The following is a 23,790-nucleotide window of genomic DNA, read 5'->3' as shown; positions in this document are numbered from 1 at the left end:
CAATTCCCCTGCTCATTCACTGACTTGATAACTATCACAGGTGTTATTAGAGGACAGCTTTTATGTTTTGGGGAAGCAATCAGTGCTCCGTTCCTTTCCTTTAGGGCAGAATAGAGTAAGTTGCACAAAATATTCAGCTATTACCTGTATCTCAGATCTCATCTTATTATCTTTTTTCTCAATCCCTTCTCCATTCACAATTTCTCTTAAGGCACCTCCATCCTCTGAATCACCAGGATCACATCATCTCTGGCATCTTTGGCCCCTTACCCTTCCTCCCTACCCAATTAGTTCCTAAACCTCATCATTTCTATCTCCCAAGCATCCAGCATCTGTCTTTTTTTGTCTATTCCCACCATCACCACCCTTAATTCTGGCACTCTTCACCTCTCACTTGGACGATTGTAATCATCTGCTAATTGGTAACCCTGCCTCAGTTTTATTTCTTTTCTAATCCATTCTCCACATAGTTGCCTTTGCAAAGTGATTTTTTAGAGTCCACATCTGTCTATATCCATCCCCTACTCAGTAAAATGTAGTGGTTTTCCATTGACTAGGGTAAAATTAAATTTCATCATTCTTAACTTATAATTTACATTTAGGTTTATGTATTTGTAGAATAGTAGTACAGTTATGCCTTCCACATCACTGAGGTCAGGGGCACAGTGCCCCTACAATCAGGAAAATCCATGTAAAATTTTTTGGCCTTCCCTTCATAACAAAGAAAAAGTCAGATTGTTATGGTATTAAGAGATAAAATATATTGATATTATACAATATTATATCTACATATATATATATATATATGTCACATTTCTGAATATCTAAACTTTTTCTGTATCATTCATCTTCTGGTCTTTGTGTGTTATCTTCAGCTTCCACAAAGCTCCTCAAAAATTCCCATTTACTTTCTTATACCAACCCATGATACAGCAAAACTGCAACATAGAATGGATAACTGTACATGTATCTATTTTATAATGAATGAAATTACTTCCTTATGACAACTCTTTGAAGAAGAATTTGCATATATCATTCTTCCCATTTTATTTTGTTTTTTTGGTGAGGCAGTTAGGATTAATTGACTTGCCCAGGTTCACACAGTTATAAGTCTTTAAGCGTTTGAGCATTTAAATTCAGGTCCTCCTGAGTCTAGGCCCAGTGTTCTATCCACTGCACCATCTAGCTGCCCTTCCCCATTTTATAAAAGATGAATCTGAGAATGGGCATTCGTGAGAGGTATCCTTCCTGGACAGACTTACCTATCCTATTCCTGAATCCTTTAGAATCTCTTCTCCCCAAATTCATATGTATATAAGACAATGCCTAGCTTTTGTCTTCTCTTTCACAAATTCTATGATGAAGAGAGAGAGAAAGAAGTGATAAGTTAATTCCCAGGGCTGGGGTGGAATCCAGGTCTCCTGACTCCAAGTACATTCTACCATCTATTTATACCATATTCTATTTATAGGAGATTCACTGTGCTCTCTATTTTCTCCATCTTCTTTTCAGGGATTATCTACCATAAATTCCTACCTTTGGGAACATAACTTAGGAGTAGCATTGTGAGGTTGGAAAAGTATGGGGTAGCCAGTGATGTATGGAAGTAAATGTTGTATTTGGTCCAATAAATAATAGAAAGCCACCCAAAATTCTTAAAGGGGGAAGATTGGTCAGTGAAGAGAGACCTTGGATTATATACTTTAAGAAATCTTTAGGCTTCTGTCCTTACTCTGTCTTTAACTTAGACAAACCGCTCTATTTTTCTGGACCTTATTTTCCTTGAGAAAGTAAGTAAAAATAAATAAAAGTAAAATAATAACTTAAGAAAATGGTGCTACTAAAGTCCTTTTCCTCCTAAACTCTAGACAGAACTGCAATCTAAAGTTTAGATTTGTTTTAGACCTAACAGCTCATCTAAACCAATCCTTCATTTTACAGATTTTACAATCACAGAAAAGTGATTGATTTGCCCATGATTCAACACATACTAAGTAGTAGATCTAGAATTTGAATTCAGACCTAGCACTCTTTCCTTTACTCATTTCTGTCTCCTGACTTCCTCACTAACTGGTTTGCATTTAATTCAATTCATTCAACATATTTTTAGATTATAGTATGAAGCAATTCAAATGTGCTTTTGTTGATGCCATTGGCACAACTTCTGCATGTAATTTTTCTACTTACCATGACTGTAAATAGTCTAAATTAAAGTTTTAGTTAAGTACTCGAGCTTGATCCTGAAGAATGCCAGCCACCATGAATGATCTACTTCTATATGATACAATGCAGCTTATCATATGAAATAAAAAGCATAGAAATGCCTAATTTGCCAAGTGGAACATCCTATGATGTCAACTATCTTTTACTGACTTTTTTATTTAACCTTCCATTCCACCATAGAATAAAGCTAATTTAGATGGCAATGCAGATACTAGAACAGAGAAGTTAATCACTTCCAAGGAGTCTATCATGTCTCAGGTGAAACATGACCATTATTTTACTCATTGCTACCTTTACTCTCCTTTAAAGCTTTCACTTTCTTTTCTTCCATGCTTCATGATTGTACAAAGGGCATCTTAATTTCTCAAAAGCCATATAAACAGAGAAAAAGCTACAAAAGAAACAACTAAACAGAAGTTTTTGAGTTTTCATATACAGGGGGTCTGCTACAGCCAGCTAGTACAGACCTAATAGTTAAATTTTCAGTTTGGACATTTACATTGGCAAGCTGGGACTCCAATTTATTGTTTTATTGATTGTCTAGGCTTAAGAAAGTGATAAAGAAAACATTAATAATGCAAATTAAACTTGAAGTGTGTCCTTAATGTAGTTAAATATTTAAAATTTGAGGGAAACCTGATTTCTAAACTTTTAGCAGCATACCACTAGACACAGTGATGGACAATGGGACTGTCATCCAAGAACCAGACAAGTTAAGTCCAAAGAAAATCTTCATCAGAAAGAATGTTGGTCAAAGAATCTGACTTTTTATTTGTTTGTTTGTTTTGTTTTGTGGCTGAAACCAGCTTTTAAAGTATGGAATGGTTATGAAATATATTTGTGGTAGGTACAGCTAGATGAATGAAATCAGAGACATTTAGAAGATTTAAAGAAATAAATCCTCCAGTTATCTCCTTGTCTAGTTCAAAATGATCATCTTATATCTCATCACTAAAATCTCTCTGCTAACCTTGGTGAGAGCACAAAAAGATACATTCTATAGAATATGCATCTGTTTCAAAAGCTGTTTCAGATGTCCCTTTGCTGACAGTGAAAGTGCACAGATGTGAAATACAAATTTTAATCCTTAAACTAATGTGGATTGTGGCTTTGGAATTATCACAATATATCAAATTCTAGTTTTAATCTGAAGAATTCCAAACTTTTAACCTTCCTTCCTTCCTTTTTTCTTTCTTTCTTTCTGTAAGTTATGCTATTGTAAGTTTGGTTTTTTCCTGCTCCTGTTCTTAGTGCAGCAGCCTCCCATTCAGAAAGCTGTGGAAGTGTTTTCCTGAGACTCTATAAATGTTCACAGTTCCCTAAGCCTCCTGAGTTACTACAGACACTTTATCCAAATTCAGACCCTTCTATGTACCTCTCCCATGACCATTTTTGCTGATAAATTATTTGTCCCTGGATTGTAAACTGAATATCTGTCTTCGGATTCTGTTGTTAACTGGTTGCTAATTACTTTGCTACAAAGTGCATGGCTCTGTGTGAACACCCACCAAGTTTGATGTTCAGGAGACTCCTCTGAATATGGCTTGTGTCATATGTAGAATTTCTTATGGGAACTTTAGAACACAGCTTATAGAGGGGGCTTCCAAGATGTGGCTAAAAGAGCTCCACATTGAGATATAGGACAACCTTTATTTCACTCCACAACAAATGCAAAAACAAAACAAAACAAAACAAAATACATAAACAGTAATTACAGTAACCTATAAATAAAATCTGTTTTACAAAATTTTAATCAAACTTCAACAATTTTTTGGAGTGTCATTTTCATATCAGGATCCTATATAAGTGCTTAACCTTACAATTCATTTCTAAATGTTTTATTCCCCATTGTGAGGCCAACCAACGTAGGGCTACAAGAGAAGGGAATTTTTTATTGTCCAGTGAGTTTCCTCCAGCCCAGTGACCCACTGAGACTTTTACTTTTACACTGCTACCTCAAAGATAAATTTTGGATATCTCTTAGAACAGAGGACCATAAACTTTTTGGGTCATGAACTTCTTTGGCAATCTAGTAAAGCTTATCAGCCCCTTCTCAGAATAATCACTTTAGATGCATAAGATCAAATATGTAAAATAACAAAGAAAATCAATTATAAAAATATAGTTTTTTTTCCAAGTTCACCAAGCCACTGAAATCTTAACTCCAATTTTAAGAACTCTCCTCTAGAAGGAACAAAAACTTGTTAAAGAGGAATCCTCTTTCCCATTAGATGTGCACTATTCAAAGAAGTAATAGTAGAGGGAACAATGTGTATCTTTGCTCTTCGATTTTGAAGCTGAGACTTTTTCTGTCCCTCTAGTTCTAAAGACACATCTTTTATCTTCTCTCTTAAGAGGCTAGTGCTGTCACTTACTCTGAGTTTGCCTCAGTTTCTTCAACTGTAAAATTGTCCAATTCTTCAAGACCCAATTTTAGGATTTTCTTGGTAAAGATAAAAGAATGATTTGCCATTTTTTTCATCAGCTCATTTAATTGATGAGGAAACTGAGGCAATTTACCTAGGGTTATACAGCCAGTAAGTATCTGAGACCAGATTTGAACTGAAGAAGGATTAGTCTTCCTGATTCTAGGCCCAGTACTCTATCTACAATACCACTTAGCTGTCCTTTGAAGTGCCAGCAGATTTTATATTTGATCCTGGAGGTGACAATGAGTCATTGTAGTTTTTAGAATGAGGATAAAGGAGATGATATGGTCAGACTTTCACTTCAGGAAGAAAAATTTGAAAGATAAGTGGAAGATGGACTCAAATAGGGAAAGACTTGAGATAAGGAGTCAACCAAAGGGGGAAAAAACCCACCTATTGAAATAATCCAGGTGCAAAGTAATGAAAGCCAAGAAACAAGATGGTGTTAATATCAGAGAAGACAAAGGGGCATGAAGAAGAGATTTTTAAGAAGGTAAAATTGACACAACTTGGCAACAAGGTGATGGGTGAGTAGAGAAAGGGGAAGCAATGAGTCAAAGATTACATCTAGATTGTCAACCTGAGTTATTAAGAGGACAGTGATAGAACTGGAAAAGTAGATATGAAAATCAGCAGCAGAGAGATAATAATTGAATCAATAGGACTCAATTCAAAAACCAAATTCAGAGGAATGGTGCCAATTCATAATGATTTCAGTCAATTAAATCATACTTGGACACTGAACCAATGTCATTCTCTCTCTCTTTTTTAAATAGCATTTTATTTGTCTTAATTATATATAAAGACAATTTTTAACATTACATTTTTAAAATTTTGAGTGCCAGATTTTCTCTCCCTCTTTTCTCTCCTAAGATGGTAAGCAACTTGATACAGGTCCTATATGGGCAATTATGTAAAACATATTTCCATGTTAATCATGTTTTTTTTTAAAAAAAGGAACAAACCAAAAGGTGAAAAAAAATACAACAAAAATAAAGTGAAAAATAATATGCTTCAATCTGCATTCATGTTCCATCAGTACTTTCTCCGAAGATAAATAGCATTTTTCATCATGAGTCCTTCAGGATTATCTTAGATCTTTGTTGAGAGGAGTCAAGTCATTCACAGTTGATCATCAAATGCTACTATCATTGTGTATAACATTCTCCTTGTTCTGCTCACTTCACTTTGCATTAGTTCATCTAAGTCTTTCCAGGTTTTTCTGAAATTCAATTGCTCATTATTTCTTATAGAGCAATAATATTCCATTATAATCACATACCACAATTTATTCAGCCATTCCCCAATTTATGGACAGTCGCTCAATTTCTAATTCTTTGTCACCACAAACAGAGCTGTTATAAATATTTTTCATAAAAATAGGCCCTTTTTCTTTTTTTTTAATCTCTTTGGGATCCAGATCTAGTAGTGGTATTGCTGGATAAAAGGGTATGCACAGTTTGATAGCCCTTTGGGCATAATTCCAAACTGCTCTCCAGAATCATTGGATCAATTTATAATTCTACCAACATGGCATTCCCTGATATTCTCACATCCCCTCTAATATCATTTTTTTTTACAATGACTCATTCTCAATAGAAAATGAATGCTCAACAAATATCCAGGCTATAGAGATTTCTTCATGAAAATTTAATGGGTATTGGACCATTTTGCTATATAAGAAGTAGACAGGGTTTTCCCTGGTCCCTCTGAAATATTAAAAGAACTAAGATACCACATTGAGTAGATTCTCTATGTAGGACCTATGGAAATATGTAGCAAGAATTGCACAAAATCAAAGTGGAAGGATTGCTATCTGCACCAGTAAGGGCTACAGATGTAAAAAAAATCCTTTGAAATATACTTATGTGGCCATGAATTCACTTTCCCTCAATTCAAAAAAATTAAAATAAATTGAATAACATATTTCTATGCTAAATAATAAATATATGGAAACATTATCCCATCTCGAACTAATTTTTTAAAGCATAGGAATGTTGAAGAAACTCTCTCACCCACCTCCCTGACAGACCTCCCAACACAATGAAATCAAAAGGAAACTTCATAGCTTTCATCAGGTGCTACCTTAAACAAATCTTGCGTGATGGGGTTTTTTATTTGTCTCCTCTTGACTAGAAGAATCAGTTAGAACAACATTACTTTGTTATTCCAAATCATCAAACCACAGAGCTTAAACTAGAGTTCACTAGATGGTCTTAGTTTAAATATTTAATACTGCATTTAAAAAATTTACAGAGGTAAGAAAAGGATACAAGAGAAAAAAACACCACAGATTGGGGATGAAAAAGGGGTTCTTTGCTGAGTCTTGTCACCTGGTCTCCTGTTGCTAAGGAAACCATTTCCCCAGTTTATCTTTTTGCCACATTTTCAGGTAACTGAGCATTATGCTGCAGCAACCAAAATAAAGATTCTCTCCACCACCAAGAAGATAAAAGTTAATCTAGTCTGATGAAATACACCCTCTGATTGAACTTGACCTTACTTCTAAGGCTGAGACAAGACTGATTTGCTGAAACAGGGTCTTTCTACCAAAATAATAAAAATGTTTAGATATTAGAAATATCTATCAAAAGCCAAATAATTTTACCCTTGGATTGTTAAGTTGTTTTAAAGAAACTGATATAACAACAGTCTCACATTAAGTATCTATTTCATTCTCAATTTTGAAAATCCTTGATGGTTCCTGAATGTCTTTTTAATTTTTTTTTAATTTATGGAATAAAAGAAGCATTTCCATTAAATAATACAATAAAAAATATGATTGCACATGAAACTACAAATCTACTATATACAACTTGATATTTCTTTAAAATATCCAACAAAATAATCATATAAATTTCTTTTTTTTTTCTTCCCTTCTTCCCACTCTCCTCACCCCCATACTAGAGAGGGCCATCTTTAGAATGAGTTTTCTCAACCACATTTTAAACAGAATCCCTATGTTCAGGTTTTTCAGATCCCAGACATCACTCTCCCTTTCAAATTTACTTATTCTTTATTTGATTATAATATGAACATAGTCATATAATTTAGGAGAAGCATAATGAATACAAGTCTGGCCTCAGAATCAGAAAGGTCTGGATTCAGATCTTCTCTCTGATTCATATTGGTTGTTTTACCCTAGGTAAATCATTTGACTTCTGAAAGTTCTAATCAGCTTTCTAAAACTACACACTTCAGAGAGAGTGCAAACCTTAACCAGTAGAAGGAATTTCATTCCTGGGAGTTCCCTATACCATTGAAATAATCAGCCTTTCCCCCTTATAATTTTAATAAATATAATCCTTTAAGAAATTAAAGTATGAATTTTGGATCCATTTATGAATAATTACTGGACTGGAAACAGTAGAATTGTTTGGAAAACAATTTAGCATTATGGAACAAAAGTCACTAAACTGTTCATACTCTGACCTGGCTGACCCAAATGCTGAGCATATATTCCAAAAGGGTCAAAGGCAAAAAGAAAGGTCTTTTACATACCAAAATATTAACAACCCTTATTCAGTGTGGAAAGGCTAAACAAATTGTGGTATATTAATGTAATAGAATATATTACAATGCCATAAAAGAAGTATGAGTATGAAGAATTCAGAGAAATATAAGAAGACTTATATGAAATCATGCAGAGCAAAAAAGTCAAAACAAGGTAACTTTACTTCAAGAGAGGCATATTTACTGACAATATACTTATCAAATTTTCATACATCACAAAGCTAAGAGGGTGTGCTAACACATGGTTGACAAAGTCATATTCAAAAAGATTTTGATGAGCTAGAATACTAGAATAAATCAGGTAAGATTAAAGAGGGATATACAAAATCTTAAGGGAGGGAAATAAAAATTTATTAGCCATTATTAAACATTACTATGAGTCAGGCACTATGTTAAGCACTTTTACAAACGCCTCATTTGATCCTATGAAGTAAATACTGTTATTACTCCCATTTTACAATTGTAGAAACTGAGGCTAAGTTTAAGTAAGTTGCCTAAGATCACACAGCTAAGAATTATCTGAGGCTGAATTTAAAAACTCAGGTCTTCCTGACTCCAGACACAAGACTCTATTCACTTCACTACCAAGTTGCCATATGTCTTTACATGTAGATTTTTTTAAAAAATCAGTTTTTCAAATATAAGATAAGGGAGTAATATTGAAATAACAAGTTTTTTTTAAAGATTTGAGTTTTTAAATGAATGAATGAATTTTTAAGCAAGCATGAGTTTTACTGTTTTAGACATGGGAACACAAATAAAAGCACAACAATCTTAGCTCTCACAAGATTCTATTCTAATGGGGATGTAATGCATATTGCAGAGCTAGTTAGATATAAAATATTATGTGCAGGGCAGCTAAATGGCGCAGTGGGTCAAGCACCAACCCTAAAGTCAGGAGTAGATGAGTTCAAATCTGGCCTCAGACACTTAATACTTCCTAGCTGTGTGACCCTGGGCAAGTCACTTAACTCCAATTGTCTTAGCAAAATACACACACACACACACACACACACACACACACACACACACACACACACACATTTGTAGTAGCTCTTTTCTTGGTGGCAAGGACCTGGAAATTAAGTGGATGCTCATTAGTTGGGGAATGGCTGAATAAATTATGGTATATGAATGAAATAGAATATTATTGTTCTAAAAGAAATGATGAGCAGGATGATTTTCAGAAAGGCCTGGAGGGACTTACATAAACTGATGCTGAGTGAAATGAGCAGAACTAAGAGCATATTGTAGACAGTATTAGCAAGATTATGTGATGATCATCTGTAATGGACTTGGCTCTTCTCAGCAATGCAGTGATTCAAGATTATTCCAACAGACTTAGGACGGAGGGTGCCATTCAAATTCAGAGAGAGAATTATGAAGACTGAGTATGTATTGAAGCATCATATTTTCACCTTTTTTGTTAGTTTGCTTTTTCTTTCTAGTGTTATTTCCCTTTTCAGTTTGTTTTTTCTTGCACAACATGACAAACATAGAAATGTGTTTAGAAGAATTGCACATGTTTAACCTATATTGGATTGTTGTTGTCTTGGGGAGAGGTGAGGTAAAGGATGGAGGGAGGAAGAAAAATTTACAATACAAAGTTTTATAGATGTCTGACTCTTTGTGACCCCATTTAGGATTTTCTTGGCAAAGACTGGAATTGTTTGTTATTTCCTAATCCAGCTCATTTATAGATGAAGAAACTGAAGCAAACTGTGGAGTGGCTTGTCCAGGGTCACACAGTTAGGAATAGCTTTGTATTTCCCATAATTGGAAGACTTTCAGTAAAGGCAGAATGACCACTTGGCACTAGACAATAAAGAGTATTCTTTTTTTAGTATGAATTGGATTTAGATGGCCTTCAAAGTTCCATTAACTCTGAAATTCTATGATGTGAATAACATTCCAATGACTATAATGATTTAAGTGAAAACAACCCTGACAGACACCTAAATACAGAGTAAATACAATGAGTAATCTTGATACTAGAAAACAGATGAGAAAATACATTTCCTTCCTCTCTATAGAAGTGGGAATGTGACTGTGGAGTACTCATATTATGTTAGATATGGCCAGTGTCATTATGGTTGACTGGTTTTGGTCAAACATTTGCTGTAAGAGAAATTTCAGGTTTGGGGTAGAAAATAGAATAGGATAACACCAGGGATTTTTTTTATCTAAACCTATAATTGTGGGCAACTTCCTGGGTGAAAAAATTTTCCATAGTTGTAGATGGACAAGTTATCTGCAATAAAGCCTTAGAAATGGTCCTAGATTACTAAAAGATGAAATGATTTGGCCCCAGACACACAGATAGTATTTGTCAAAGGGAGAACTAAATCCTGGGTCTTCCTGACTCAAAAGTTTTCCTTCTCTACATTACATCACATTATCTCTCTAGAAGTTATTGTTTTTTTTTAAATAATAAAGCATCAATAAGACTTTTCTTTCCTTTAATTAGCCAATGATCTTTGACTTTAGAACTCACCTTGAGCACAGAGAATTTTTCCAAAATTCTCTGGAGTTGAGGCAGATTTCAACAGCCAAATGAGCCCAAGGTTACCAGCAATTTAAAATACATGCCTACTAGCTAATTTCCATTACATTTTTTCTGGTCACCTCTCATAGGCAACAAGTTTACCTCTAAACATTTACTAAGTACCAGTCAGCACAAAGTACTTTGTAATGTACAGTAAATTCAGTACAAATACTAATTATTCTAGTCTGCATAGTTTTCAATATTTTATCAAGCCTGGAATATTTCCTTCCACAGATCTTGAATGATACTTGACATTACTTTTTATGTATTTTGTTTTTAATTTTTTATTATCTTTTTCCTTTCACATCACTTACTTCTATATATTTACTCCCTCCCCTGTAAAAAAAAAAAAAAAAAGAATAAGAGGAAAAAGAAGGGGGAAATTAGCAAAATTAATTGATATAACACCAAGTCTGGAACCTATATGCCATTATAATCCCAAACCTTGGCAAAGAAAGTTTTTTTTCATTTCTCTTCAGGAATCAAACTTAGTATCACATATACTAAAATACAGAGTTTTCCATTGCTTGGTTACTATTTTCTATTATTTTCATAATCATTGTAGGCAAGCATGGAGTATCCCTAGTCTAGAAGGTTAGGTAAGACAAGAACTATGCACTACTTTCATATTTTCTCTAAAATTTGTATATTGATTTGTACATGGGATAGGTGGAAGAAAGGAATGAGTGAACCTAAATTAACTCCAATTGCCACTATTCCAATTTTCTTTACTACTTCTAATCTTTATATCTTGGTTAGTGAGGAATCTCTCCATTAACAAAAATTATTTCACTTTTATAACAATCTGGATGATCTTCAGGGATTTCTGGGAATGAAAATTTATCCCCAGTTTTGGTAGGTTAGTCCTCAGAAACAGATATCTATTCCATTCCTAGGACCATACTTAAAGCATTTTCTCCTTGACTGGACCAACCGGAACTTTTGTTCTGCTAACATGGTCTTAAAAGACCCATAATTACTTCCATATGAAGGCATTTTGGTGAGCAGTTAGATTAGAAATCTTTATAAATCACTTATAATAAAGAACTTTATTCTTAAATTACTAAAATACTTTAAACTGCTCTATCAGCAGTTTCACAGTTAGCCTCCATTTTCTTTGAAATGGTTGTGATTGGATTATCTCAACCATGAACCTTAGAAATCTTGTGACTTTATTTTTTATAATTAAAGTAAGATCTGAATAATATGTATATATACATATATACTGTACTTTTTGCCCATTGGTTTTGTGAAATCTTCCCATGCAGCACCCTAGTAATATTGACTTTTTTTTTTACTTTTTTACAAATTGCAAGTATAATAATCCATGATATAGTCTAACATTAGTTGTTCTTCAATTTGAGGAAATGCTGATTTAAAACATAATTTAATACAAATTATTCAGTCAAGCATAATAAGGAAAAATCTTCCTCCCATAAAATTTTCAGAGACATTTGGACAAAGACAGTAATAGTTTAGTAAAAATTGCTGAGGATCTCTAGCTAGCATACTTTTTTTTAAAACAAAATACTATTATGAAGTGTAAATGCATAGACACACAGACTGTCCATTAAAAAGAATCTATCTAATATGATCTTTAACAAACTTTTCTGGAGCTACAATTATTTCCTCAAAACCCACAGCATGAATTTTTTAAACAAATTTGATGCTATTAAAAAATGATGGATTGACAGCCCTGGAGACTGAAATCTTCTGTATAACCACAACCCCGGGTACCACACAGACAGAAGCAATGAAAATCTCCCATATTTTCCTTCCATTGCTCTCCAAACTTGTAGAACCACTTTTATATGAGGAGAAAGGAAGGAAGTGGGCATGAAGGTGGGAGTGGGGGTGGGCAGGGAATGGACAATGAAAAAGTGAAAGACACTTTAGCTGTATCCATCTTTGGACTTTTAAACTGCTGCATTTTCTAGGATGTAGCACTTATCTGTGTGAAGTGGACATCAGCAATTTGTATCTTGCAGGTAACTGAATGATTGTTGAAACTAAAGAATTTTTGTTGGCATGAACCAGATCTCTCTCTCTCTCTCTCTGTCTCTCTCTCTCTGTCTCTCTCTCTCTGTCTCTCTCTGTCTCTCTCTCTCTCTCTCTCTCTCTCTCTCTCTCTCTCTCTCTCTCTCACACACACACACACACACACACACACACACACACACACAGATTCACAAGAGATAAACTCTATTCCTTCAATCTGTGACCAACCAGATGGTTTACCATTTACCCAAACTTGGAGTAGATATAATACACATGGACAAATTGTGCAATCACATCCTTTTCATCTACTAAGACGTAGGGACTCATTAAATATCAGATCACTTAGGCTAATGCCCTCATATTAGTAGGAAACTGAAAGAAGAAAAGGGAAAAGTCACAAAGAGTCAATGGCAGATTTGCAATTTGAACCTACCTCTCCTTTCAACTAGTCTCATGGTATTTCTTCTCCATTACATTTGCTAGTTGTCTTATATGATCATACATTTATAATATTGATTTTACATCTTGGAGGCCTTATACAACTCTTTTATTGTATATATAAGTTGATAAGTATACATGAAAATTAACTGATCTATCCAAACTCACACTGGTAGCATCAGAGATGAAAATTGAATTCTGCCTCAACTCCAGAGTCAGTTTTCTTTCCATTGTACATACTTTTTCACATATGGCTTTCAATCACTAGTGCTCTTCTAAACTGATCTGCTTTTACACTCTCTTCCTCCCTCCATTTACAGTATTTTTCCCCTTGTGACAATGAATAGGGTTTTAGAAATACAAGAAATACAATAATTCTCGATCTTTTTTTTCTGTGCTTCCCAGATGGGGAAAAGCTTGAAGGAGACAATTGTTTAGAACAGTAGTCCACACTCAGTTTACCTGACTGGCTTAGAACTAAAAAGACATTTTTCTGAGTTCTAATCTGACCTCAAATACTTCCTAGCTTTGTGACCCTGGACAAGAGACTTAATCCTGTTTGCTTCAGGTCTTCAACTATAAAAATGAGCAAAAGACATAGCAAACCATTTCACTATCTTTACAAAGAAAACCACAATGGGATCATGAAAAGTAGGACACGACCGAATACCTACATATTTGTGTAAGTATGTAGTACAGGGATGCAACTATAAGCAATATAACTACAAATTATTCAGTCCTCCCACTTACAACCATACCAATTCTCTCCCCACTTTTAATAACTCACAGACACTAGGGGCCTATTTCCTAATCACTCCTACTATACCAATCATTAGCATTAGGAGAACAGTCTGAGTCTCGAGAAAATATTCAATTATACCTGAGGGTAATTAGCAACTACAAACAGCTGTGAACCCGCTCCAATTCAAGTATACAATTGCTACCTCTTTGGCCTTAGCACAGGAAAGGTAGAGTGTGGTGCATTAGAAAAGACAGCCAGCAAAATCAACCAATCAACAAGTACTGATTAAATGTTTCTAATTGCCAGGCTCAGTGCCAGGCACTAGGTATACAAGTATAAAGAATATGAAAGAATCCCTTTTAGTCCCAACTATATCATTTAATTATAATATGACCTTCTAAAAGCCACTTCTTTCTGGACTCCATCTTACTTAATTTCTCAAAATTTCAGTTTCCTCTTCTGTACAATAAGAATGACAATACTTGTATTTACAATAATACTGAGGGAAATATCACATAAATAGAACTAATTATTTTTAAAGGACGAGATACTGAAATTTTTCTGATCTCCTGAACCTAGTTCCTCCAAAAGGGGTTGGACTAGATTGTCTTGAAGGTTTCATATAGCTCTAACTCTTCTGACCTTTAAGATCTTCTGAAATTCTAACAGTCTGATGATACACAGTCCATGATATTATGGCTACTCACTAACAGAAACACTTTTTTAAAAATTCTAGCTTTTTAGCCAAACTTAAGTCCTTTGAATAAAATCACATAGTCATTAACATCTAAAAGTGGAAATTATAATATTAGTCAATTGTGTGGCAAGTTCCATCACCTGTATTTTAATGTATTCATAATTCTTCAAACATCTAGAATCTTTGTCCTTAAATTCTGTCCCTGTTTCTTTCTTTATATTCCTTCACTCTTATTAAATTTTAACATATTTTATAAGACAAATTACACATTACACATATGATGATGCATATATGTTGTACACATATATTACACAAATGTATGCTAGTATACATAAATAACAGTAAGTAAACAATTAGCAATTCTGAATAGTTAAACTGAAACTCTTGATATTTCATATTTGTGAGAATGGAAGGGACCTTAAAGGTCATCTAATCTGAAGTTTGTTTGACGGTCTACATATATTGTCGAGTATTTTTCCAATGTTACAGATGACTGAATTGTACTAGAAGTTCACAGAGAGAGGAACTATGGAAACTCTTATGCAAACCACATTATTTAATTCACATTGTCTGATTTATGTCCTCCAGATACTAGATTTTTATTTGCTATGTATGTCTATAAAAATATCCATTCCTCCTCTACTTTCTTAAAATGAAAAACTGGTAATTTAGTGCACACAATCTAAAAAAAATTCCTGGTTATTAAATTTTCCTTTTCGTTTAGTTTTGAAGTTTTTATATCTGTGAAAAGTATTTATATGTAGCATATATTAAATAAAGTATACTTTCTAGTTCTTACTATAGTTAAACTCTGTAAGCATGGACATGTTATTTAATTTCTCAAAACTTCAGTTTCCTCTTCTGTACAATGACAATAACAATACTGTTTCACACAGTAATACTGAGGAAAATACCATAAAAATGGAAGTAATTATTGTTAAAGGAGAAGATAGTTGTTTTTCTGATATTCCTTGAACCTAATTCCTCCAAAATGAGGGAATTGTTTAGATCTTATATTTTGTCCACAGAATTAATCCATGGAAATGGTTATTTACTCTGAACATAAGAAAGTCTGTAAATGGAATCAGGCAAAGGCAGTGGGATAAGGTGTAGTGGCAGGAGAGAAATGTGAGGGAATTACTTAGGAGTGCGCATTCAATTCTTTATTGACATCCAACAGTGAGAATGAACTAAAACAGTCTCATGAGACATTAGCCAGACAAAGAAAACATGCACGCACTTAACAAAATGCTCTAAGAAAAAACAGGGAAAACAAGCCATTGCATTTGTGCAGACATCAAACCCGATAACTGACATTCAGACAGAAAAGGTATAATCATTTGTGTTAATCACAAGAATCCATTCCTTTCCTGTGGGCTCCTTAGTCAAGCCTGAGGTACATTGCTGGGACCTAGTTAAATCTGTTCCTCAAAGTTAGCAAAAATGGTAGAAATCTGTATTTAAGAGATAGTAGTAGCTACGTGTAGACCTAGTCTTTCGGTCTAATTCACATCATTTGTTGTACAAAAAAAGGTTAATAACTGAAACGTACCATTATATAATTTTAGAGAATTGAACTACAGTTCTTTCCAGTGCTAATATTTTATGTTTGAAGGGTTAATATTTTATATTCTAAGATTCTTAGTAAAGCAACATTCTTTGTTCTCAGGCCCCCCTTTCCATTCAATGAGCATTTATTAAGTGCTTATTAGCTGCCAGTCACTTGATAGAGATAACAAGTACAGAAGCAAAAAGGTCTCTGTACTTGAAGAGCTCCCATTCTCCTGAGGAATGAATGGGGCCAAACACACAGATAAGTAAATACAAGATAAATACAAAGCAAAGCAAAATAATTGGGATGGTGCTAATTATGGGGATTCAAGAAAGTCTCCTTTAAGAGACAGCAATTGAGCTGAGTATTGTGGGATGCCAAAGATTCTCCTAGTGGTAGAAATGAAGAGGGAAAACATTCCAGGCATAGGGGATAGGTAGGGATATAGAGTCAGAACACAGAGTGGGGAAAGGAGTGATATGCAATAGTTAAGAGTATTCATCTATTTCCTCTATCGTGTTTGTCTGAAGGCCTTCAACTAGGAGTTCCTAGAGTGAGCAGGTTATGGCTGATTGTCTAAATGGCATTCTAAAGAATCTTGAAGAGAGTTCCAACCTTCTTTATGTTCTAACTTCTTTGGTTCTAAAGTTCCTTCCAGTCTGCCATCTTAAGTTTTGTATTTCAAGATCCCTTCCAGATCTAACCTTCTACATCCTAAAGTCCCTTCTAGCCCCAATATTTTCTAAATCTAAATACTTATTGCTACCTGTGCAAATGAATGTACAAGACATAGATTCTATGATCATGGATATAGATCATATATTCCACACAAAATTATTGATATTGATTCCTATCATTTTCTGTGTTAGCCCAACAACCTCTCAATGCTCAACTGGTCTTAAGTAGTCTAAGTAGTATAACTGGTCTTATAAGTAGGGAGAAGTTCCTTCCCTCCACCAATGAAATCACAATCATCTAGTTATCTATATATCAAGCCCCTTTACTGGATTCCATTGCAATGAGGTGGTAAAGTGTCATCCCATTCTTTTTCTCAGTAGGATCCCAATCATGTGAAATGACAGCAGATTATGTGCAAAATATTAGAACAATTGTCTATGATCCAAAAATACAGAGAGAGGCATTCAGAAACATGGATACATTTTTATGCCCATCAGAGCAAGAGACAAAACAAACAAGATGAGCACAGATTCTCTACATGGAAAGAAAAAAAAAGGAAATGCACCAATCTGCCAGGAAGATGAGGGGGACTAAATTTCAGGACATGTGTGATCTTACTGCCATGCACTTTCACAAAAATAAAAGCACGGTGAGAAGTGCTTTTGAATAGGAGCTTTGGTGCAGTACTGTGCAATCATATAATTGGGTCAGGAAAAAGTACAGTGCTCTGAAACAGAAATGATTCTGCAATAGGACAATGGTGGACCCCAGGTTGCCAAAGCAACCCTGGAATAAATCCAGAAGCTGAAATTTGAGACCTTCCACATCTACCACACAATCCTCATCTCAAACCAGTTTTCTTAGTTGGGCCCCTTTAAGAGACACAAAAGCTGAGCAAGCTAAGGGATGATAAGGATATTCAAAATGCACTTTCAAAGTTTTTTTTTTTTTTTCTAAAAAAACCTTGATTTTTCTGATGAATTCAACAACCTGCCAATAGTATTTGTTTGTGTTTCTGAAATAAACAGATTTGATTCTATGCCTTAATTCACTCCATTTAGTGATTCCCCTTCATAAAGTGACCCTGGAGAGTTCACGTGATGTTTAAGAAGGTGCCCTGGCCAGCTGTTGGAAGTTAAATATTGTAGCATGTTGGCTTGCAAAACAGCGATAAGAAGGGATCCAAAAAAAGCATTTGTGTTTGCATAACTTACTTGAATTTTTTACCTTGAATATTTATCTTTGTATCTTTTATACCCGAAGATTGTCCTTCTTATGTTTTATCAGATTAGTCCAATGATTTTATATATATATATATATATATTTTTTTTTTAAATAAAGAAAGAAACATTTCAATGTCAGCATCTACCTATGAGATAAAAGTCAATGGAGACAAGCATTTGTTCCAAACTGTGAGGAGGATTTTGCCAAAGAAAAGCCTTTATGCAATTTCCATTGTATTAGTGGAGCAAATATTTGGGTAGCTACCCCTACTTGGACTTCTTAATATAGCAAGTTCCAAGTTACCCACCTTTCCAAGAGATGTTTGCCTGGTTCCCTTGACTGTAGATTACTGCATATTCCTAAGGTTAATGAGACACTTTTGCATCCGTAACTCTAAGCTCTTTTTGTCAGAGCTGTTAATTTAACAGAATTGTAGTGAACCTATAAATTAAATTTCCTTAATTGTCACCAGAAGGTATTGCTATCTTTAAATGCAGATGTAAACAAAAAAGGAACTTTGTTTTAAAATGAACATGAGTTAAACAAAAGCACAGTGAGGATTTTCTTTTAGGTTTAACCAGGGAAATGCTGAATATGCAGTGATATTTTTTTACATTAATAATAATAGGAAACGGTAGATAGTGGCATCTCAGCACAATTCTAATTTAATGAGAAACAATAAAATAGTTTTCCAAAGGGGCCTATTTAGGTCCAAGAAAGGGGGATATTAAAGTTTCAAGATTTATTTTACTTTCGTTAAGGTATGCTGATGCACATTTTCTAAGGCTATATTCTACTCACTGATTAGATCTTTCTCTTTATAATTTCCTTACTTGTAAGAGAATTAGATTGGTACTCTCCAGACCAAATAACTTTTAGGAAAAAGTATTTAACTGAATCAATTTATTTTAGCTCAAGTAATACTGATCTAAATTATACATCATTTTCCCCTTCCTCCAAGGCTGATTTTTTTTTAACATTTGTATCTACCATTGCCTACAAACCTCAAGAAATTTAGATATCTGATACCTACCTCTATAGGAAGGTATTGAAAAACATACTAAAACTTCTCAGTAAATATTCTTGTTTTGAAATCTGTATAACTTCATCTTTTGGTTTACTTCATTAATGCTCAATGTATTATTCATCTATAAAAGCAATATAGTATAATTGATAAAATGCTAGGCTTGGAGGCAGAAAAACCAGGGTTCAAGTTATTTACCTCTATATGCCTCCTAGCTTCCTAGAACTTGTATATTAAATTATAGATTAATTGTTATCTGCCCCATTAGAGGGAGTTTTAATACCAGGAGTTCCTGACTCTGAGGAAATCACTGAATGTTCCTATATTTCTGTATTAAATACCTACTCCATGTAAAGCATAGTGCTAAGCACTGAAGGCATTACCAGTATATATATATATATATATATATATACTGCCTCTCTACCAGCTACCTGACCTCAAAAGATTTAATGTGAAATGTATCAAGTAAAAGGTCCAAACAACAAATGTTACAGAAGATGGGTACAAATATGGGATTTAGCATGAATTCCTAAAAAATCTACATTTCAAACAAATAGCCTCATGGTTTAATGTTTATAAGTATATAAATGGTTTAATATATAAATGAGTAAACCCTTATAGAGTTTTTAATTTTACATGGATGGTTTAAATATATAAATGAGTAAACTCTTATAGACTTTTTAATTTTACATGGATGTTTGGATAAATGGATTAAAATGAATAAATTTATTTTGTTGGGTGAATAAGAGTCTAGTTAAGGGAAATTGGGAAATTTGCCATTAGTTAAGACCCAGTTGCGGCTTACATTCTGGCCTTCTCTCTTTTGCTAATAATTCCTAAGAAATAACTGTTAATCTAATGTCTGCTTGCCATTCACCAAAATTCAAGACCTAGAAATCCTGACAGTTTCAACTCCCCAAATCAGGAAAAGGCTTCCCTATGCTTGGCAAATTGGTTGTGTTCCCATTTAAAACTTCAGGTTGAAAGTTTCATCTTGGGGAAAAGGACCCACATGAGCAAAAATGTTTGTAACAGCTCTTTTTGTGATGGCAAACAACTGGAAAATGAGTAGATGCACATCAATTGGAGAATAGCTAAACAAGGTATGGAATATTAAAGTAATGGAATATTATTCTATTAAAAATGATGAACAAACTGATTTTAGAATAGCCTAAAAGATTTACACAAACTGATGCTGATTGAAACAAGGAGAACCAGGAGAACATTGTACACAGAACCACCAAAATTATATGATGATCATCTAGGAAAGACTAGGTTCTTTTCAGTGGTTCATTAATCCAAGACAATCCCAATAAATTTTGGATGGATAATGCCTATGTATCTCAAGAGAAAAATATGGAGACTGAATGTAAATCAAGACATGCTATGTTCACTTCCTTTGTCTATTTTCTTCTTTTTTTCTTTCATGATTTTCCCCTTTTGTTCTGATTTTTCTCTCCCAATGTAATTCATAAGGAATTATTCTTTAAAGTGAATGTATATGTATAACCAGAAAAAAGATTAAAAATTTAAAAAAAGAAAGTTCCTTCTTGGTTTTGTCATTATGAGCCTTCAACTGCCTCAGTTTCTTTTTTTTAAATCCAATATATACATACATATTTATACAATTATCTTACTGCACAAGAAAAATCAAATCAAACAGGAAAAAAATGAGACAAAAAATAAAATGCAAGCAAACAACAACAAAAAGAATAATAATGCTACGTTGTGAACCATACTCAATTCCTACAGTCCTCTTCATCAAAAAATCATTAGAACTAGTCTGAAATCACCTCATTGTTGAAGAGAGCTTCATCCATCAGAACTGATCATCATATAGTCTTCTTGTTGTCATGTACAAAGATCTCTTGTTTTGCTCATTTCACTCAGTTTCAGTTCATGTAAGTCTCTCCAGGACTCTCTGAAATCATTCTGCTGGTCACTTCTTACTAAACAATAATACTCCATAACATTCATATACCATAACTTATTCATAACTGTTGGGCATACACTCATTTTCCAGTTTCTTGCCACTTCAAAAAGGGCTGCCACAAACATTTTTGTACATGTGGGCCCCTTTCCCTCCTTTAAGATCTCTTTAGGATATAAGCCCAGTAGTAACACTGCTAGATCAAAGGGTATGCACAGTTTGATAATTTTGGGGGCATATTTCCAAATTGCTCTCCAGAATAGTTAGATCTGTTCACAGTTCCACCAACAATGTATTAGTGTCCCAGTTTTCTCACATCCCCTCCAACATTCATCATCATCTTTTCCTGTCATTTTAGCCAATCTAAGAGGTAGTTATCTTAATTTGTATTTCTCTGATCAATAGTGATTTAGAGCACCTTTTCAGATGATTAGAAATGGTTTCAGTTTCTTCATCTGAAAATTGTCTGTTCATATCCTTTGACCATTTTGGAGAATGGCTTGAATTCTTATAGATTTGAATCAATTCTTGTTAGATTCTTACAAGGTGCTAAGTCAGTGGAATTGATAGAGACAATAGTTATCTAATTTAGCATGGTACTTAACAGTTCTCTAGTTCAGTACATGTACTTAGTACTTACTACAGTTCTACAAGATTCATACCTTTAAGAGAGCTTATATAAGCTAGGAGCCTCAACCAGGAGTGAGTCAAGATTCAGACACCAGAGAAGGCAGTTGAGCAGAACAAGAGAAGTGGTGGTTGGCTGTACTGTGGAGAACACTGAAACCAAGATCCAGAAGGCTTCCTGAAAAACTAGCCAAGCCCCAAGTGAAAGAGACAAGATTTGGAAAGAGACAATAAAGGATTTAGACTTTAATCCCTGGCTGCACTTGTGATTACTGAACTGAAACAAAGGCTGCTCCCAGAAGCCCCCCAAGAAATCTGCTCCCAGAGAACATTTTAGAGAAGAATATTACAAATTCTCTATATATTTTAGAAATGAGGCTTTTTTCAGAACCCTTGATTGTAAAAAAATGTTTTCCCAGTTTATTGCTCCCCTTCTAATTTTGTCTGCATTAGTTTTGTTTGTACAAAAACTTTTAAACTTCATATAATCAAAATTATCTATTTTGTAATTATTAATGATGTCCAGTTCTTCTTTGGTCACAAATTCCTTCCTCCTCCACAGATCTTAGAGGTAAACTATCCTAAGTTCTTCTAATTTGCTTATAATATCATTCTTTATGTCTAAATCATGAACCCATTTTGACCTTATCTTGGTATATGGTGTGAGGTGTGGGTCAATCCCATCAATTTTTGTCAAACACTGTGCCTCAGTTTTTCCATCTCTAAAAGGAGGATAGTACAGTATCAAGCTGGAAGAAAGGAACTAGAAGCCTGGAGAGGAAGATTCTTTGTAGGGTTAAGCTTTAAAAGTTCTGTAATTATTTACCCTATTCTCTTTCCCTTATTCTTATTTTTGTTTAACAACACAAATGAACTATATCAGAAACCAACCATCAATTTCTCTGACTTCCTTCTTACTAGACTTCAGACAATAAAGAATAGCATTATCTTCCCCCCAAATTATGAAGGAAATAAATTAATAATAGGTTTTTTTTCCTTTGTACATTCTCTGTCTATTTTTTAGATGTCTATCTCTATTCAAGATTACCTGAGTCTCCATGTGAAAGCTCATCATGTTTAAGACTTCTTCAACTTCTGATTCTCTGTAGAGTCAGCTCCTGGCATCATCTGAAATGACATTGTCATTGCATTACCAGCCACCAATTAAGAGCTGAAATGAAGATTTAAAACATGATTTACTAGTTTCCCTTTTCTGTAATGTATGTTTGGAAATTATTAGGAGTCTTCTCTTGTCTTTTTTCATTCTAAAGATCTATGTAGAAAAATGTCTCCCTTCTGAAGGGCACTTACTGTATAATCCCTTTGTTAGGATAACAGGACCATCTGGTCCCATCCATCTCTCTGCAATTTGATCCTGGGTTAATTGCATCCTGTCACCAGTCATGACTGACACTGTATGTTTTCTTTCTTCCCTAAGAGCAGTTCATTACTGCGACAGCATTCTGAAGGCTGGAATTCTTGAAGACCTGCTCACAGCTGCTTGGGTGGAACCAAGTTCCTTCCTGAAGTTTTCCTGGCAGCTTCCAAGATAAGAACATTATCAAAAATAAGACACATCAGAGAAAGGTTGACCATTGGAGAAAAGAGTAAGTCCATTATCCCAAGGGTTGTCTATACAAGCAAGCAGCCTCAGTGGGGAGTTAAGCAATTATCCATTGAGTAATCATTTATCTAACCAAACTGGATAATTCAGATTTAAAAGACCATTTAATATGAATTTGTGCCTGAATTTTCTGGATGATTGCCTTGACTATGCAGCTCATTCTAGGGAGTCTGTCTTAAGTCACATACTTTGCATAAGTCAGAAGTACAGAAGATCATAAAGTTGAGAGTCTTATGTGTCCTTAGCAACTAGCTAGGCCAATGCCCCATTTAACATTTGAAGAAAACTGGTCCTGAGAAGTTAAATTACTTATCTAATTTAGTCAGTAGCTAGGATTATAAGATCAAGGTTTACAACAAGAAGGGACCTTAACAGTCAGTTAATTCTACCCCTTCAATTTAATTCAATAAGCATTTATTAACATCTGCTATGTGCAGGAGCTGCAAAGACAAAAATGAAAGTCTCGCTCTTCAATGAGTTACATTCTTCTGGGGGAAAACAACATGCATAAAGATAAATATACCCAAAATATGTACAGATAAATGC

General features: G+C 34.2%; 1 long non-coding RNA gene across 1 annotated transcript in view; it reads right to left on the bottom strand.

Annotated features, from left to right (window-relative positions):
- LOC116421517 overlaps positions 1 to 23,624 on the bottom strand; it is a 42,475-nt gene extending 18,851 nt beyond the window's left edge. The window contains exons 1-2 of the long non-coding RNA XR_004231905.1: positions 22,932 to 23,624; positions 22,669 to 22,748 (exon numbers count right to left, since the gene is read on the bottom strand). This is a non-coding gene — a long non-coding RNA (uncharacterized LOC116421517). The remainder of the gene's footprint in view (positions 1 to 22,668; positions 22,749 to 22,931) is intronic.
- Positions 23,625 to 23,790: the final 166 nt, after the last annotated feature.

Source organism: Sarcophilus harrisii, chromosome 2 (genome assembly GCF_902635505.1).
Source record: "Sarcophilus harrisii chromosome 2, mSarHar1.11, whole genome shotgun sequence".
NCBI lineage: Eukaryota > Metazoa > Chordata > Mammalia > Dasyuromorphia > Dasyuridae > Sarcophilus > Sarcophilus harrisii.
The sequence above is the reverse complement of the archived record's forward strand: the minus strand, read 5'-3'. Positions and strand labels throughout refer to the sequence as shown.